Here is a 16,405-nt window from a genome sequence, read left to right on the forward strand (position 1 = left end):
CTATTGTAAATGATATTGTTTTCCTGATTTCCATTTCAAAGTTTTCTTTGTTGGTGTAGTGGAATCCAAATGATTTTTATCCTTCTACTTTGCTGAATCTTTATATCAGTTCCAGTAACTTTCTTGTGGAATCTTTGGGATTTTATATATATATATATATATATATATATATATATATATATATATATATATATATGATCACATCACCTGTGAATATAAATAGTTTTATTTCTTCCTTACCAATCTGAATGCCTTTATTTCCTTTTCTTGTCTTATTGCTCTAGCCAAGACTTCCAGCACAATGTTAAAAAGGATTGGTGATAAAGGGCATCCTTGACTGGTTCCGATTCTCAGGGAGAATTCTTTCAGTCTCTCTCCACTTAGAATGATTTGACTGTTGGTTTTGTATAAATGCCCTTTATTAGGTTGAGGAATTTCCTTTCTATTCCTATTTTGGTGAGAGTTTTTGTCAGGAATAGGCATTGGACTTTATCAAATGCCTTTTCTGTGTCAATTGAGATGATCATGTGCTTCTTTTCTTATATTTTATATTGTGTGGTGGATTATGTTGATTGGTTTTCCAATGTTGAACCATAGTTGCATACCTGGTATGAATTCCACTTTGTCATGATGTATTACTTTTTTTGATATGCTGTTGTATACTGCTTCTCCTGCTTTTCTTTGGTCTATCTGGTTAGTTGTTTGTCGATTTTATTGATCTTTTCAAAGAGCCAACTTCTAGTCTTTTGATTCTATTATTTTTCTGCTCTGTTTATTTCTCCTTTAATTTTTTATTCTTTACTTTCTTATGGTGAATGTGGGCTTCTTTTACTGCTCTTTTTCTATTTGTTTCAACTGTACGATCCATGTTTTGACTTTGGCCCTTTCTTCTTTTTTGTGTGTGTGTGTGCATTTATTGCTATAAATTGACCTCTGAGCAATGTGTCTCTGTGTCCCAAAGTTTTTGGTATGTGGCATTATCATTCTTGTTTGATTCTAGGATTTTTTTTTTTTATTTCATCTTTGATTTCTTCTATTATGCAGTGATGCATAAGCAAGGTATTATGCAGTTTCCATGTATTTGATTTTTTCTTTTCCTTGATCTTCCTATTATTGATTTCTACTTTTACAGCAGTGTGATCAGAGAAAATGCCTTGTATTACCTCTGATGTTTTGAATTTTATTGAGGCGTGCTTTCTGGCCTAAAATGTGGTCTATTCTGGAGAATGATCCATGCACATTGGAAAAGAATGTGCACTTTGCTGCCATTGGGTGAAGTCTTCTGTATGTCATCTGTGGGGTAGAACTGGTTGGTTGTGGGATTTAGATCTTATGTATCTTTGTTGAACTTCTTTCTAGTTGTTCTGTCCTTCACTGAAAGTGGTGTATTGAAGTCTCCTGCTATTATTGTGGAGTTCTCTATTTCTCTTTTCAATGTTGTTAGAGTTTGTTTTATATATTTTGAGCCCTGTTGGTGGTTCATATATATTTATTATGGTTATGTCTTTTTGGTAGATTGACCCTTTAATCATTATATAATGTCCTTCCTTATCTTTTATGGTAAAATTGGCCTTTAAAGTCTAATTTATATGAAATTAATGTTGCTGCTTCTGTCTTTTTTTTCCATTATTTTTGCTTGATATATTTTTTTTTCCAGTCTTTGAATTTTAGTTTATTAATGTCTTTGTGTCTAATGTGTGTCTTTTGTAGACATCATATTGATTTTTTTTTTTTTAATCCATTCTGCCACTCCATGTCTTTTTACTGGTGCATTTAAGCCATTTAGGTTCAATGTGATTATCAATATGTATGAGTTTACTGCTGTCACTTTTTCGTGTTTTGTTTTGTGGTGTTGAACAGTTTCTTTGTTATTCTTAATTTTCTGTGCTGAGTTCTTGTTTGTGAATTTTCTTTTGATTTCTTTTGTTGTTTTTGGTTTTGTGTGTTATTGAGTCTTTATGTTTTCTTTCTTTTTTATTTTGATCAGTAGGTTTGTTAACTCTCTTTGAGATTACCTTGAAATTTACTTTTATCTTCCTAAGTTTAAAGTAGTCTTTTATTTCTTGATATTGTCTGACTTCCTTTCCATATGAAAGTTCTACAACTACTCCATTTAGTTCCCCTTTTTGTTTTCATACCATCATTTACAAATTGATGTCTCTGGTTCTCTGTTTTCAGTCTTTTATCTTTGTCTTATTTTTGAAAGTTCTTTATCCATGTTGGTGTCTGACTGATTCTGTTCTGTGTCCTAATCTCAGGTTGTTGTCTGATGTTGTTGGTTCTCGGTCTGAAAGACTCCTTTTAATATTTCTTTTAAGTGTGGCCTGGTTTTTTACAAATTCTCTCAATTCCTGTTTATCTGGAAATATCCTAATTTTGCCATCAGCACTGACAGACAATGTCTTAGGTTGGGTTCTTTAGAGAAGCAAAACCAGTAAAGCACATAAAAATATATATAGAGAGGGATTTATATCAAGGAAATAGCTCACGTGATTGTAGAGGCTGGAAAGTCCCAAGTCCGTGGATCAGGACAGAGGCTTCTATCGATTCACATAGCCGCTGGGGCTGGCAAACCCAAGATCAGCCAGTTGGAAGCAGGGCTCCTGCTCTCAGGCTGTGAAGATTGATGAATACTAAGATCTGCAGATAAACTGATAGCGCAAGTCCCCGAGAGCTGGCAATCAGAAGCAAAGGAGGCAGCCACAGGGTCCAGAACATTTGCTTATATTCGGATGCATGCCACACCTCCAAGGAAACGCCCTTTCAACTGATAGGCTATTCACAGCAGATTCTATCATGGGAGTGATCACATATAAACACTGAGAATCATGGCCCAGCCAAGTTGACACACGATCTTAACCATCGCAGTCCACCCCTTGTCAACTTGGCACATGTACACATCTCCTTAAACCACACATAATCTCTGAATAAAGACAATTATAAAGTCATACTTGTGCCTAACATGATACAACTAACATGCGTACAACTGAAAACACACTAGGCCCATTTACATCTTATATTTTATAAGCGAAGAAAATAAAAATATTTGATGCACACATATAAAGCCGAAATAACAATTATAGTCCTTGTTTCTGCAACTGGCTACATGGCCATAACTGATATTTAGAACTACTTTCTTCCACCACCCATTCCATGTTCCTTTTGCCCTCAGCAAGCACCTCAGCTGGTCATAATTCTTTGCCTGGTGGAGTGACATAAACCTTCATTCCTGAAGGGTCTGGGTCATTAAGTCATGTCAGAATTGGGTTGCTGTAGTTTTCCATTGACTTTAATCAGATTATGGTAGTAGTAAGAGACATCCTGCGGAATCTCCTGAATTCCAGACATACTCTTCTTTACTTTCATTATACAGTATCAATCTGATTTCCTCTTCGTAATCAGAATCAATCACACTAGCCAGTATGGTAACTCCTATCTTTGCCTGTTGATCCAGAGGCATAAGGAGCGCAAAATGGCCAGGTAGCATTCTTAGCTTCCAGTTCAATGGAACATGTCATCCTATCTACTTGATTGTTAAAAGATATTTGTGAGCATTCACATAAGACACAAATATCTTCACGTCTTTGGCCCATTCAGGGAAGTCTATAGACATACCTCTTCCCCATGAATTCATGTCTCCAATTTTCCAATCATGTTCCTTCCATGTCCCTGATCATCCAGCCAAACCACTGACCACAGCCCATGAGTCAGTACACAATCGCACATCAGGCCATTTCTCCTTCCAAGCAAAGTGAACAACCAGGTGCGCTGCTTAAAGTTCTGCCCATTGAGAGAATTTCCCTTTACCACTGTCCTTCAGGGAAGTCCCAGAAAGGGGCTGTAGTGCTGCTGCTGTCCACTTTTGAGTGGTGTCTTCATATCCTGCAGAACCATCTGTAAACCAGGCACGAGTTTTCTCTTCTTCAGTCAAGTGATCATAAGGAACCTCCCATAAGACCATAGGTGCAGACTGGAAGATGGAAGGTAACGAGATAGGAGTGGAGACCATGGGCATTTGGGCCACTTCCTCCTGCAAATTACTTGTGCTTTCAGGTCCTGTTCGGGTCCAATCTTGTATATAGCACGTCCATTTAAAGATGGAGTGCTGCTGTGCACGTCCAACTTTATGACTCTGTGGGTCAGACAACACACAGTTCATAATGGGCAGTTCAGGCTGCATGGTGACTTGGTGTCCCATGATTAAGCGTTCAGTCTCTACTAGGGCCCAGTAACAAGACAAAAGCTGTTTCTCAGAAGGAGAGTGGTTACCTGCAGAGGATGGCAGGGCTTTGCTCCAAAATCCTAAGGGTCTGCGGTATGATTCACCAATAGGGGCCTGTCAAAGACTCCAACAGCATCTCTATCTACCACTGACACTTTAAGCACCACTGGATCAGCTGGATCATACGGCCCAAGTGGCAGAGCAGCTTGCACAGCAGCCTGAACCTGCTGCAGAGCCTTCTTTTGTTCTGGGCCCCACAAAAAAACTAGCAGGTTTTTGAGCCACTTGATAAACAGGCCAGAGTTGCACACCCAAATGAGGAATGTGATGCCTCAAAAATCCAAATAGGCCCACTAGATATTGTGCTTCCTTTTTAGCTGTGGGAAGGGACAGGTGCAATATCTTATCCTTCACTTTAGAAGGAATATCTCAACATGACCCACCACTTGGACCCCTAGAAATTTCACAGAGGTGGAAGGTGCCTGAGTTTTTGTGGGATTAATTTCCCAACCTCTGGCACGCAAATGTTTTACCAGTAAGTCCACAGTCATTGACACTTCTTCCTTACTAGGTCCAATCAGCATAATGTCATCAATATAATGGACCAGTGTGATGTCTTGTGGAAGGGAAAAGTGATCAAGCTCCCTTCAGACTAAATTATGACATAGACCTGGAAAGTTGATGCAGTTCTGAGGTAGGCAAGTGAAGGTGAATTGCTGGCCTTACCAGCTGAAGGCAAACTGCTACTGACGGTCATTCAAAACAGGTATGGAGAAAAAGGCATTAGCCAGATCAATAGCTACATACCAGGTACCAGGAGATATATTAATTTGCTCAAGCAATGAAACTACATCTGGAAAAGCAGCTGCAATTGGAGTCACCACCTACTTAAGCTTTTGATAATCTACTGTCATTCTCCAAGATCCATCTGTTTTTTGCACAGGCCAAATAGGCAAGTTGAATGGGGATGGGGTGGGAATCACCGCAGCAGCATCCTTCAAGTCCTTCATGGTGGCAGTAATCTCTGCAATCCCTCCAGGAATCTGGTATTGCTTTTGGTTTACTATTTTCCTAGGTAGTGGCAGTTATACTGGCTTCCACTTTGCTTTTCCTATCATAACAGCCCTTACTCTACTTGTCGATGATCCAACATGGGAGTTCTGCCAGTTGCCGAGTATATCTATTTCAATTATGCATTCTAGAACTGGGGAAATCACTACAGGATGGGTTTGGGGACCCACTGGACCTACTGTGAGATGGACATGAGCCAAGACTTCATTAATAACTTGGCCTCCACATGCCCCAACTCTGACTGGTGGGCCACAGTGACATTTTGTGTCTTCTGGAATTAGTGTCAGTTCAGAGCCAGTATCCAGTAATCTGTGAAAAGTCTTATTATTGCCTTTTCCCCAATGAACAGTCATTCTTGTAAAAGGCTGTAGATCCCTTCGGAGAAGGGTGGGAGAGAGATTAGCAGTAAAAATTTTTGTCAGTGTACTGGAGTCCTTCCTCAAGGGGACTCAGTCTTCCCTTCATTCAAGGCGTTGTGGATCTTTAAACTTGCTCAAATCCAGGAATTGATTGAGGGACCGTGATTCTCTCTTCTGGCTCCTAGAGTTAGACTGCTGTTCACCTGACCTAGAATTCACCCATTTGTATAGATCAAGTACATATTTAGTAGATTTTCTATCTATTTCACTCCTAGGGACACCATGACTAAGTAGCCAACACCATGAGTCCATATGAGTCAGACTGTTCTGATTACTGCTTTGACTCTGCTGTCCATTACTGTAACCACACCCAACTTGTCTTTGTTGATTGAGTGCAGCCACTTGGCCAATACTACCACAGGGTTCAATCAGCCCATTGTAGTTAGGTGCCTTAATTCAATTATGGCAGTTCCCACTGTCAAATCTGATTTACATAAAATAGCAATCACAGCAGTCTACAAGGATGTTGGAGCTCCCTTCACAAAGTTGTACCTCACAGTTGTGGTAAAAGGTGTGTCCTATGGATATTCCATGTGTGGGTTCGTGGGTCTAATGTGATAAATCTACTCTAGCATGCCAATTTCCCTAGGCCTTTGGATGCCTACTTCTACAGTATACTAAGGCAGGTCTGGTTCTTCACCTTGCTTTAGTGTAGGTCACCTCGTAATTCATGCTTTAGCAACCCAAGTAAACTATAAGATCATTTCCTAACTTCTTGAGCTGAAACATTGAATGAAGAATCTGTACTTAGTGGACCCATATCAATAACTCAGACTGATCCAACTTTATGTTCCTTCTATCATTATTCCACACCCTTAACAGCCATTCCCACACATATTCCCCAGGTTTCTGTTTGTACATATTAGAAAATTCAAGCATTTCTGTTGGAGAATAACATACCTCCTCCTGGGTCACACTTTGTACTTCACCTTTTGGGGCTCACTGGAACTTAAGTCTAATTATAGGTCTAGAAGACAGGATCAGTAGGGTGGAATTGTTTTGAGAACATTCAGCATTGTCTTGTAAAGCATCTATCTCAGGTGATGCCCCTGGCAATGTCTCAGGTAAGGGCTCCTGAGAGGCAGCTAGGCTATGGCTAATCTCGTTAGATGGGAGTGGAGGGGCTAATGGTTTCTCTGGGCAGGGTGGTTTAGCAGACGAACATGAAGTAATCTCTTCAGATGGATAGTAGCTCTGCTGGCAGGAGTGATTAAATGGAATTTAGGGGCTCAGCATATCCAGCTTCCTGATTATCTGCCCATATGTCCCCATCCCAAGTTTCAGGATCCCACTTCTCCCCAATCAATGCCGTTACTTTAACTTCAGACACTTCTCAAGGCTGGCAATCGATGTGCCATGGTAATTCAGCCACTTTTACAATAAGGCTCTTGGTTTCATTTTCAGCAATTTCAGCTCTGTTAATACAAGAAATAAGGCTTTCTTTCAAAGCACAAGTGGAAGACTTAAGGTCATTTATGAGGCACTTGAGCTTTGACTCTGAAGCCCTGAGCACATCTCTTTTTTTCACCAGTTTGTCTAGTGAAAGTAGCATCAAATAACCAGCTTCCTTATACTTCCTGGAAACCCTGGTGGCATAGTGGTTAAGTGCTATGGCTGCTAACCAAAGGACCGGCAGTTTGAATCCACCAGGCGCTCCTTGGAAACTCTATGGGGCAGTTCTATTCTGTCCTATAGGGTCACTAGGAGTCAGAATCAACTCGACTGCATTAGGTTTGGCTTTTTTTGTTTTTTATACTTTGCATTCTGACAAAATTGTAGAAAGATATCACTTATGTGTTCACCTGGAGCCTTTCATCAATACCTGATCTGCTGGTGGTGATATTTTGTGTAATTGTATCACCACCTCATGCATTAGCAGTGCCCTCTTTACTGCTAGGAGCAGAGTCATCAACATCTTTAAGACTAACAAGACTTGAGGACCAATTTAGAAAACTCATCTTTACAATTTTGTTTCTCTAGAACCACTCTCGATGACGAATGTCTTGTGCTGGGTTCTCTAGAGAAGCAAAACCAGTATATAAATATATAGAGAGAAAGCTTTATATCATGGAAACAGCTCACGTGATTGCAGAGGCTGGAATGTTCCAAGTCCATGGACAAGGATAGAGGCTTCTCTCAATTCACGTAGCCGCAGGGGCTGGCGAACACATGATCAGCAGTTTGGAGAGCAGGGCTCCTGCTCTCAGGCTGTGAAGATCGACGAATTCCAAGACCTGCAGATAAGCTGATAGCTCGTCACAAGAGCCGGAGGTCAGACGAACAGGAGGCAGCCAGCCAAAAGCAAGAATGTCTGCTTTCATTTGGATGGAGACCGCCCCCCCTCCAGGAAACTTCCTTTCAACTGTTTGGCTACTCACAGCAGATGCCATCATGGGAGTGATCACATATAAACACTGAGAATTATGGCCCAGCCAAGTTGACACACGATATTAACCATCACAGAATTTTTCTGGATATACAATTCTTGGTTGGCAACCATTTTCTTTCAGTGTTTTATATATGTCATCTAGTTGCCTTCTTGCCTGCATGGTTTCTGCCAAGTAATCAGAGATTGATCGTATTGGTTCCCCTTTGTAGGTGATTTTTCATTTTCCCTAAGTAGCTCTCAGGATTCTTTGTCTTTGGTTTTGCCTAGTTTGATTATAATATATCTTGGTACTTTCGTTTGGGGTCCATCCATGCAGGCTTTGTTGAAATCCTTTAATGGATATCTTCTCATCTAGGGGATGTTTTTTGCCAGCAAATCTTTAACAATTCCTATACGATTTTTTGTTTGTTTTGCCTCCTCTTCGGGAATTTTGATCTTGCGTACACTTTTCCTCTTGATAGTGTCACACATAGTTCTTAGGCTTTCTTCTTTTTTTTTCCCCTCAAATTGGTGCCAAGGAATTTGTCTATTTTGCTGATTCTTTCTTCCATTGATTCAATTCTGCTCCTATGTCATTTTATTGAGTTGTCTAGTTCCAAAATTTTATTGTTAATATTTTGGATTTCTAGGTGCTGTTTATGTATGGTTCATAATTGTCTATTTTGTTGTTTTGTTCTTGTATTGTTTTCCTGAATTCTTCTATTCCTTCATCTGTTTTTTCCTTGATTTTGTCTGTGTTTTCCTTGATATCTTTCTTGATCTCTTGGAAAGCCAAATACATTAGTCTTTTGAATTCCCTATCAGGTAGTTTCATTATCATATCTTCCTCCAGAAGGTTTTCTGTTTTTTCTTTTTATTTTGGTCACCTGCTGAAGCTGTATCGTCTTGCTTCTTTCTTTTGATGTCTGTTGTCTCCAAGGTATTGAGGTGTTATTGTATTTATTTATTGTAAGTTTGTTTAATGCATCCTGATTTTTTGTTTTGTTTTGATACATCTGAGAAGGTGGGCTGTGTGTACTACTCTGATCACTAGTCTGGTTGCTCTGGAGCTTTTGCCATTTGTCTTCATGCGGGTGAGGCAGTGACTGGGTGTCTCTGCTGGTTTTGTGGGGCTGGTGAAGATTTAGCTGGCTTTGCTGGTGAGATGATGTGTCTCTCTGGCCAGTTACCTGGATGTGAGTGCAGGCAACATTCTCACTGGTCATTGGATTCGGTGTTGTCTGAGTGCACTGCTGGTTGCTGGGTGATTGGGGCAAGAGTAGCTGTGTCACTGGTCACTGGGTGGGTGGGACGGAAACACTCACCAATGGTCCAAGGTGGGCAGGGTTACGTGGGGGTGGTCAGAGCAGGCACAAGCCTATGGTTGCAGGTGGGGGTGGTACAAAGAGTGAGGCAATGGGAATGCCACCAGTTAACAGGTGCCCACCAGGAGGGGATGCCCTAGTCCGCTAGGGCATGACATGGGGAAGGATATACTGCTGGTCCTTGGGCCCCTGATGCAGGTGGCTGGTAGGAATAGGAGGCAACACTGCTCTGCAGGACCCAGCAGAAGCTGCTGGGCATAAGAAAGGTTGCCAACAGTCTTCAGGCGCCCTGTAAATTTGGATGGGTGGAAGAGGGGGGCCACTGGGCCCTGGGCCACTGGTGGTAGAAGCAAGGTAGAGAAGTGAATGCCTTTGATCCACAGGCCCTTAGGGAGGCTGGATGGGCAAAAGTGGGGATACTGCTGGTTCAAAGGTTCCCAGTGCAGGTGGCTAACTGAAGTGGGCACTATCATTCTATGTGCCCCAGCAGTGGTGGCTGGGTGAAGAGGTGGGCACCTCTGGTCTGCAGGTCCACTGTGTGAGTGTTTGAGCAAAAAGATGGGTACCGCTGGTCTGTGGGCCCCTGGCTCAGGGATGGGGTGGTGGTGGGTACTGCTGGACGGCAATCATGTTTGGGGGGGGATGAGTGACAGGATGGAGGACACTGCAGGTTTGTAGGCCTCCAGCACAGGGGGCTGAGTGTAACAGGCCGGGGGAGGTGAGTACACTCAACTTTTGCAAGGTGGGGAGCACTCCTGCTGGCTCTGGACATGGGTGCACAGCTGCTTCTGTTTAGCTACACCAAGTGATGGGGGCTTCAGCCGGGAACACTGCTAGCTTTGTCTTCATATAACTGCACTATGCGGATTTGGCTGGCAGGCTGTGACAATCTATAATTGTCCATGTCCACTGCTTTTGTACAGTCTCTCCTTCCACTTGGCACTTGGTCCTATTCTTTAGCCTTGCCTTTGATGCTCAGGGTTCCAAAGCTGTCATCTCTATCTGATTCATTTGTTTTCTGGGGTCACTGTTTTAAGAGGGACATTGTGAGGTGTCTGTCTATGCCACCATTTTCTCAGCTTCACATTAAGCAATTCTTATGGAAATATGGTAATGTTAGTGCCAATATCTTATATTTTACAATCCAAATGTGATGAATAGTTGTTAAATATTTATTCTTTGATGATTTACTCCTTTGAAGAGTTTCTAAAAAGTATTTCTACCTTAAAATATGTGCAATCAGAAGACACTGATTTTCATTACACTGGATTATACAGACATTCCCCATGCTGGCCAAGCATAAAAGAAAAAAGATCAACTAGGATAAAGAATAACCCCACAGAATATTTTGTTTAATCTCTGTCATTAATTTTGAGTTTGTGCAAGATAAAAGAACAAAGGAGGAAAACTGCTATTGGTCTTAGTTAAAAATGTGCTTCCATCTGACATTTAGCAGTTTTCTAGTGTGATTTGTGTTATGCTAATGCATATGTAAATACACAGCTTCTTCTTGCCTTTGTCAACTTTCTCCTTTTCATCTTCCCCAGCTAAACAATTCAAGTTTTGATTTTTTTAATAAAGTGCATAATTTAGAGAATCAGAATTCAAATGGAATGTTTCGTAAACTGACATGTACTACCTATAAGAAAAAACCCTAAGACCCAAAGTAATCATTGCTTGCACAGATGACCCCCTTGAACAGAAACTACAGAAATGAGCTCTCCTTTTTATCTATGCATTCTCAAATTTCCAGAACTTCCTATAATCTATTCCTTCTTTACATTTGTACTCATGAGAATATTAAAAGTAATTATATATATCTAAGGCAGTTAAAATAAATGTCCACAGTGTTGGAATCAAGTCAGCAGCAACGACAATGGATAAGGAAGCTAAATCATCATTCTTTTGATAACAGAAACAATTTTATTTGAAATCCATAAAAGAAATATGCAAATAATGAACTCAGTGGGGAAGAGATGAGAAGCTTGACAGACTCTTCAGAGCAGAGTGAAGATGACAGGAAGTTTTGGTCTAAAGGGCCTTCTGCCTATATTAATGAATGCAGTTATGTTCATGTATCAGTTAACGATTTTATTTTTAAATAAATTAAGTCTGGATAACTGACTCTGGACAACTTAAGTGGGAAAACAATTTATTAAATGTATATTGGGTAGCTTATGGATTTTCCAAGGGGGTAGGAGAGTCAGGTGTAGAGACTGAGCCACAAGGAAAAATAAATACCCACAATCATGCTTACAAATGCTTCATAGGAGGCTATCCTTCTGATGTTCCCCATGCACCACAGCTTTATATTCATTCAAAATAGCTTCAACAATTAAAAAGTGAATATACATTTCTCCCAGTAATATCACAGAAAATTTTCAGAGAACTATAATATTCATAAACACCACTTACAGGAAACTACTCCCATTACCCACTCCTTGGTATAATTGTAAGGAAATGCACTGGATTTTGATGGTTTATTTATTTATTTATTTTATCTCATTCCACAAAGAAAAGGGGAAAAAGGTAGAGATACTACAGTGTTTTTCTTTTAATGCTGGAATTGATGCTTAAAATACAAAAATCCAAACTAACTCAGTTTTATTTTTACAATGTTAAAAAAAGTTTAAATATGTGTATCCATGTAAGAAAAAAATTGCCTTAAACTTACAGCTGCATAATGACAATGTGCTCCCCTTTCAACTCTTCAAGGACAAGGAATTGTAATTGACTGTGAATTCCCAGGGATGCTTGAAGCTCAAACATTATCTGATTTACTTTCCTATGTCCATATTTTTCACACAACATTCCACTTCTCTTCTAAACTTGCCTGAATGGGAATACCCTGCCATTTGTGATACAACATTACATGGGTTCATCTTTTTACACTGTGGTGGGTAGAATTATTTCTACCAGGCATACTGTGCATATAATAAAAACACATTTGTACCAAATAATTTTGTTCCTAGACCAAATCTAAAGTGAATGGAATTTGTCTACACGGACTTCTAAGATTTCACTCAAATTTCTAGCAAATAGCTGAACTTTAATGATGAAATTTTGGCACTTAATCCAAAACCTTCTAGGATACATGTAGGATATATGATATGTATACTAATGAACCTTCATCTTCTGGCCCTCTAATAAATTTGTTTTTCAACTCTAATTCTTAATAATATTCAAAATATAATAGTCTACCTCATAAAGACTGTATAACTTGCTTTAAGTAATTTGGATTAATTTGAATCCTTCAGAACTGTGACTTAAAAAAAATGTTAAATGTAAATAGCAAATGTATATACATAATGAAATTATTTTAGATACTATATCATGATTTTTCCTGTTAATATGCCCACTTTAAATTTTCTCAATTACCATAAAGATATTATTTGCCCTTGTTTTGGTATAATACTTGGCAGAAATATGTTTCCCTTACAGATAGATAAGCTGCCAACTTCTGGACAGACTGTGTTGCCATTGCTAGCATATAAATGGTGGTTCATTACTGCATGTAATGAAAATCCATCTGTCCACGTCAATAATCTCCTGTGCAATTTCCCACTTCACCACTTATGTTTTAATGAAGGGTTAAGTATTATAAGTGGAATTTCTAAAGATGTTTTTGATTCCCGTAACACACAGAAACTTCAAAATTGCTCCACATAACAGAAAAGCCTACCGAAATCAATTGTTGTTTTAACTGAAAAAAAAAAATTTTTTTTTTTTTACTGAAGCTTTAAAAAAAAAGTCTGTTTTGAAAATTAATAAATTTTAAATCAGACCACTTAAGATACAAAACTCTGAAAATAATCTTTTCAACTTTTCAAATAATTTTTTACGGTTTTATCAAATTCAATAGAAATGTTTGGTGACTATTAAAAAAAGTAATAAAAAACCAAACCTGTTGCTGTCAAGTGGATTCCAACTCATAGTGACTCTATAGGAGAGTGTAGAACTGCCCCATAGGGTTTCCAAGGAGTGACTGGTGGATTTGAACTGCTGACCTTTTGGTTGGCCGCCAAGCTCTTAACCACTGCACCTGTTGTATATGTCAAAAAATAAAGGCATAGGAAGATGAGGTAAGTTACTTCCAGCTGTAATTCTCAACCTGTACCTCAAAATTGTCTGGTAAGGTGGTTAAAAACACAGACGTCTATACTGCCTTCCAGCTCTACTAAATCATAATTCTTGAGAATGAGGCTCAAGTATTCTAAACAGGTTTTGCAGGCAATTCTAAATTGCTGTTAATGTTAAGAATCATTGGACTAGACATAAAGGGATTTTGTACTAAAATTCAAGCTGCATAAAAGACACATAAAATACATATCAGTCCTGTTTTATAAAATACTGTATGTATACTCTAGAAATATTGTATGTAGCCTCACTCACATTCATAGTTTAAAACATGACTTTGATGTAATTAGCTCTGTTGATAAATTCAGAATTGTATTCTTGTTTTGTTTTTCCCATTTGCTTATTCAGTCAAAAACTAGCTACCTTTCTGTACTAATTTACAACTGCAGAGCTATGTACCAATCTGGGACGAGTGTTACTCTTTCTATACAGAAGTTAAAGAAATAGAAAATTTGAAAGATTAAATAAATTGTTCAAAAGTACTTGCCTGGAAAATTATACTGTGAAAATTTGCATTTAGATTTTTCAGCAAAGACAGAGCAGTAAAAGAGAGACAGAGAGAATGATCACACACACACACACACACAGAGAAATCAAAAGATGTATATATAGTAAGCATATGTAAAATTTAACATATTTAGCCAGATTCCAATACACAAATATGTACAAAGATACATTTTAAATTCTCAGTTATTCCATACTGAAGTCGTTTTAAAACACATTATCACACCTGTCATTTAGAGTACAATTAATATATTACCTTCCTGAAGATTGTTCCATTGAAAATTTGATATTAACTTAAACCCAAAACTCAACTCATTTTACTTCCCCCGTACCAGCTACACAGAAATTCTCACTACTCTCCCAAGTTCCAATAACCTTAATGAAGTTCTCTAGAGGAGCAAAACAGTGAGACATAAACCATATTTCTTATGCAAATAACACACACCTTCTATGTCTGTTTGCCAACCACTCCTCCCCCCCCACGAAGTACTGTCGTGCCACTATGCCAATTTTTTTTTTTTTTTTTACATGTTGCTAGAGAGAGAGAGAGAGAGAGACAGACAGACAGATTTACTTCAAGGAAATGGCTCAGGAAATTGTGGCAGCTGCAAGTTGCAAATCCACAGGTCAGGCAGCAGGCTGGAGATTTTTGCAAGCTTATGTCTCAAGATCTGGAGGTCAGGCAATGAGAAGAGTGAAGGGTTAAGAGGGAGAGCGAGTTTCTCCATTTATATTGTGGAGGCAGAATGCACCCCTAAGAAAATTCCCCTTTCAACTAATTGGTTGATTGCATCATGGAAGATGATTACATTACATTGCATTGCATTACATTGCATCACGGAACAGCTACCAGTTCAGTGTCTGTCAAATGACTGAGAATCATAGCCTAGACAGGCTCACACATAAAATTAACCATCATGCATAACTTAATGGCTTGGAAGATACTGGTCTAGGCTACATTGCCACTACCCATTTTTCTCTCAATATCATACTTCTCCAGACACAGGTCATATATTACTCATTCCTCACTCAAGAGATAATTTATTTCCCTTTACAATGTGTTTCTACAACTGGTTTTGTTGTTATTATTGTCAGGTGCCTTTGAGTTGGTTCTGAGTCATAATGACCCTATGTACCACAAAACAAAACACTGCCCGGTCCTGCGCTATTCTCTCAATTGTTGCTATGAGTGAGCCCATTGTTGTAACGACTGGGTCAATTCATCTCATTGGGGGTCTTCCTCTTTTTTGCTGACCCTCTACTTTGCCAAGTATGATGTCCTTCTGCAGGGACTTGTCTCTCCTGATAACATGTCCAAAGCATGTGAGATGAAGTCTTCCCATCCTCTTAACATATTTATTTGAAATTGTGTATATAATTTTAAAAATAGACTTTGAGCTCCTAAAGATCAGGAACCTGGCCCTAATTTTCTAAAATAAAGTTTTGTAAACCATACAGAATCAATGAATGTTGTGCTGATGAATGAATTTTACTACTGGCCTTTAACATAAATAGTGACAATTTAGAGGAAAGGAAGTAAGAAAAATTGAAGTAGTTATGATCTAAACATCTTTATATTTCCCCATCCTAATTAATGCACTGGAAAATTTTCAATTTTTATTGTCCAGTATTGTTATCCTGGTTTTAACAACACCTCTCTTGTTTGCTAGACAATTATCTTTCTCATTTTAACACCTCCTATCACACTCTACTCAATCAAATATTCTTTCCTAGAAATTTATATCTGAAGCAGATTAATAAGCACAGTACACAGTGAGAGATTAGGCAACCTGATAGTAATTTATTGGGCTCTCCTGGCTCTTAAACTTTCAAGGCCGGGGTTCTGTGGCTTTTCTGTGATTTTGTGAGTTACCCAGGATCACTTTCGTTCATTATTTGGTTTAAGCCTCACAGAGTCAATGTTCCAGTGGTTTGCTACCAAGGAACCCAAACTAATATAGATGAAAGCTAATAATATATGTTAGGCACATTCATTTGAAAGTATTATGGTGCATACATTTTTTTTTAAAGAAATAACTTCTAGATTCATAAGATGGGTACCCTTTTGGCACTGCCCCTACTTTCTCTTTCAGAAAATAAGTCATCATTCTCCAAATAGAAGTTTTTTTGCTTTTTTTTTTTTAACTGGAGCAAAAGTCACCTGCAGACAAAATGAAACGACAACCATGGGGTCATTTCCAATTTTGACTCATTCACGCCCTGGCTATTTCAATTTGCTGTGTTGTGACCACGAAAAAAACTTACGTATAGCGTAATTATAAGGCATATTGTGGCACTACAACTAGTGATTGACAATGTAGGAATTGGGGCTAATATTCTTTCTTCTCCATATAAAAGC

The 16,405-nt window shown here is 38.8% G+C and overlaps 1 long non-coding RNA gene across 1 annotated transcript in view; it reads right to left on the reverse strand.

Annotated features, from left to right (window-relative positions):
• Nucleotides 1-16,405, reverse strand: part of LOC135231420 (uncharacterized) — a 122,393-nt gene that overhangs the window by 10,100 nt on the left and 95,888 nt on the right. Inside the window, exon 2 of the long non-coding RNA XR_010322031.1 lies at nucleotides 13,310-13,447. This is a non-coding gene — a long non-coding RNA (uncharacterized LOC135231420). The remainder of the gene's footprint in view (nucleotides 1-13,309; nucleotides 13,448-16,405) is intronic.

This window comes from Loxodonta africana, chromosome 5 (genome assembly GCF_030014295.1).
Source record: "Loxodonta africana isolate mLoxAfr1 chromosome 5, mLoxAfr1.hap2, whole genome shotgun sequence".
Taxonomy (NCBI): Eukaryota; Metazoa; Chordata; class Mammalia; order Proboscidea; family Elephantidae; genus Loxodonta; species Loxodonta africana.